Raw genomic sequence first — 4,160 nt, 5'->3', positions numbered from 1 at the left:
GTTGCGTGTTTTATGTCTTATGTTCCAATAAATGAGACATTGTGCCTTATCCCCCAATAAGATTCCTGCTTGTTTTTATTTCACACTGTACACTCTGTGGGCACAACAAAGAAAAGTGGCAGCAGTGCAAATGCAGCGTCCAGCTGCCTGGCCCTAGCATGGGCATGGGCAAAAGCAAAGCCTTTCTGCTCTGAAGGCCAGATCCCGAGGCTCTGCAGACTAGATTCAGTCTGCAGGCTGGATGTTGCTGACCCCTGGCTAAAGAGATGTTGCTTATTCTTGTGGGGGGAGGGGAAATTCATCATTGGAAAAAAGATTAAGCATGGAAAATTTCAGACCAGAATGAAAATGTTTCAGAAACATGTAACCATACACAAATGGAGCAATACAATAGAAAGCATTTTAACCTTAACTATAGTAAATGCTACTGGCATCAGTTCTGAAGAGATTATTAAAACAGCTGTTGCTTTTAGGCATATATTATTAGAAGGAGTGGGGAAATATATCCCTGACTCAGAAAGGAAGATGACATAGAAGGAGAAAAATGGGAGCTGACAAAGTGGCACCAAGCAGGGGAGGGATGAAGAGTGTTCTTTCAGGAAAAAAAATGATTATCCTCTTAAATTTCTATACAGTACCTATTTGCTATGGTGATGGGTGGTAACAACTTGATACAGAGTTCTACAAAGTATTCCATGGTTTTGTGCCTTTTTTCAGAATAGCGATGTCTTTGACATACAGTGTAAAACATTACACAACGGAAAGCACCATCATGCACTGAATTTGAAACAGGTACATTGTTAGTAGCAAACAGGGAGCCACGGTGCAAAGATACAGCACGTACTCCTCTCTGCTCCTACTTTGGAGCAAAAATATCTTGAGGAGTCCTGTATTCAGGGAAGCACAAAGACTGCATTTGGACTCTGGTATTAGCTTGCCAGTTATTTTCTTAATTTAAAAAATAATTAGCTATGTTAGATGTACTGTACAATCACAGTGCAATACTGGAAACTACCAGTAGATGGCACAGAGATTCCTTCTAATGATAAGTCTGTAAAAAACGTGTTAGAAAAGAGCAGGCATAGCCTGGTAGGTTGCTGACTTGTCTACATAAATTCCACATCCAGTTCAGGTAAGCCACTTACAGGCTGATGCAAATAAGCTACATGCCTTTTGTGTTTCACAGGTTATTATGCTGGATGGGAGAAGTAATGATTTGATCTTTGTACTCTTCTGAGTAGTTCTGCAGCAGAAATTACTTATTTTATTTTTTAATAGTATTAAAAACAAAATGTACAATATATATGTACAGTGCACTGTTTTGTGTTAATTGCTAGTATTTGGGTCTATTACTATAACATTGCTTAATAAAGGGTCTCTTTCCTAATGCCCCAGGCAGGATTTTTCCCTTGACAGAGTTCTACACCATTACTGATGGCTTCCTTTTTTTTTTTTTTGAAACCATCAGGAAGTGAGTACTGAGTACTGCTTCTTCACTTTCCCCTTGGAAGGTTGTTGTGGATGGTATTGTCAGACTCTTGATCTACTGCATAAAAGATTTGCCTCGATGCAAGAATTCTTGTGTGTCATTGATAAGAAATCTGAGAGTCCTTTGGGGCAGTGAAGTGGTAAAGTGAGATACAGAATACTTCCCCAAGGTTATTGGGGATGACTGCTGCTTTAATGAATAGTAAGCAAGTCAGTCAGGAAGGGTGACTGCATTAGGGACTACAAATTTGTACCAGGTTAAAAGAATACCACTCTCATGGCTGAATAGACTGACTTTAACCAAGTTTGCTAGGAATCAACTTGAATTGCATCTGCTAAAAGGGTGCATGGGAGAGATGTCTCTGATCAAGTGTCCCTGTTCACTCAACATTTAAAAGATGAAGAAACAGATTTTCAGAGGGGCCAGATCATCAGTCAGTATCTTTCTCCATTGGCACAAGATTTTCTTATTATCTGCCTTGGTTTATAAAGGAAACACATTTTGAAGGCATGACCTGAGGTCTTACGCCTTTCCACTCAAGAGGCCTGAGAAAGAGAGGTAGAAGAACATAGGGGCGAATCCAGGATTTCCTAAAGGGTGGTGCAGAAGCAGCTAACTGCACTGCAGGGATGGCTAGGCTACACCTCCCCCTCCCCCTCTGGGCACCATGGGATTTCCTTTCCCCTCCTCTCACCTCCTCTTCCTGCTCAGAGGCATGTCACCTCTCCTCCCATTCTGCTGCTCCCCTAGCTACCACTGCTGCTTTTCCCAGCAGTCCCAGGGAGTAAAGGAAGCTGCAGAGCCACTTCTGCCCACTCCAGGCAGATGAGCAGGGGCTGGGCTCAGCTAGGAATGAGGACATGGACAGCAGCAGTGTTCCCCCTCCTCAAGCCTGCTCCCAGGGGAAAGGGGAAACTATTCACCCACTGTGCTGTTGCCACTATCTCCATCTTAGCTAAGCCAAGACCCTATGGTGGGCAGAAGCAGTTCCAGAGCTTCTCCCTTTCCTTATCCAAGGTGGGAAAAGCAGCAGCAGTGGGCGAAGGAGCGGGAGGGAATGTGCTTCTCAGCATGAAAAGGAAGGGAGGGGAATTTTTCACCTACTTCAGGGACTTAAAAAAGTCCCTGGAGGTTCCTGTAGTGTGCTCCAATCCAAAAGGGATGCACCCAAGCGACTGCGCCTCCTCTGAATCTGTGAACTACAAGCAATAAATTAAAGTTTAGTACAGATTTACATGGCAAATATCCCTTCTATCCAGGTTGCAAAAACACTGACACAGAAATATGTTTTAACTATGCATTTTTGTAAAATCTTTTTCCCTGTTGTCAAATTCTCTTGGCACTATGTTGTTCTCCTGTGGTGCCTTGGAATATATCATCTGTCAGAAATACCATATATTTTATGGAGCATATAAAGACTGGTGCTATTTTGATGCTCTATTCTGGATTGTCTGTAAGTTTCACCAGGTCCCTCTGCTGCTCGGTTTGTATGTTTGACCATTAAGTGTAGTAGCAAGAAGAGGGCACCAGGCAATGTAGGGTCCCTGCAAGACACAAACGGTAATCTGGTGGCCACGCCAGACAAGAAAGCTGATATTTTTAACAGTTTGTCTCTGTTTTCCTGAACAGGGACCAGGATATCCCACCTACCAGAGATAGGGAAAATCTTGGGGATAGCTCTATCAAGCCTTCAGTCAGCACAGATGTAGTTAGGGATCTTCTGGAAGGGCTAGACATTTAAACCTGCAGGCCCAGATGCCCTCCACCCAAGCGTGTTGAGGGAGCTGGCAGGGGTCATCACAGAGCCCTTGGCCAGGCTATATGAACATTCATGATCATCTGGCCAGGTGCCAGGGGATTGGAAACTGGCTAATGTAGTCCCTATTTTCAAGAAGGGGAGGAAGGAGGACCCAAGTAACTATAGGCCTGTAAGCCTCACCTCAGTGCTCGGGAAGATCTTGGAGAGGATCATCAAGGAGCACATCTGTGGGGGGCCTGCAGGGGAGATCATGCTCAGGGACAATCAGCATGGGTTCACCAAAGGCAGGTCCTGCCGGACCAACCTGATTGCCTTTCATGACCAAGTAACTAAATCCTTGGATGATGGTGTCACTGTGGACATAGTCCTTCTAGACTTTAAGAAGGCCTTTGACATTGTCTCTCACCCCATCCTCATCAATAAATTAAGCAACTGTGGCATTGATGCCTGCACAGTTGGACGGGTAAACAATTGGCTGATGGGGCACACCCAGAGAGTAGTGGTGGATAGGTTGTACTCAACCTGGAGAGATATGAGCAGTGGGGTCCCCCAGGGCTTGGTCCTTGGGCCCGCACTGTTTAACATCTTCATCAGCGACTTGGACAAGGGGGTGGAAAGCACGCTGTCCAAGTTTGCTGATGACACTAAGATGTGGGGCGAGGTGGACACACTTGAAGGGAGAGAGAGGCTGCAACTAGATTTAGACAGACTACAAAAGTGGGCAGATGAGAATAGGATGGAGTTCAACATAGACAAATACAGGGTGCTGCACCTTGGAAGAAGGAATCCACAGCATACATACAGGCTGGGGAGTTCCCTTCTTGAAAGCACAGAGGTAGAAAGGGATTTTGGAGTCATTATTGACAAGATGAACATGAGCTGCCAATGCCAGACCGCAGCCAGCAAGGCCAG

Source organism: Alligator sinensis, unplaced genomic scaffold (assembly GCF_000455745.1).
Source record: "Alligator sinensis unplaced genomic scaffold, ASM45574v1 scaffold262_1, whole genome shotgun sequence".
Classification (NCBI taxonomy): Eukaryota; Metazoa; Chordata; order Crocodylia; family Alligatoridae; genus Alligator; species Alligator sinensis.
Note: the sequence above shows the minus strand (reverse complement) of the source record.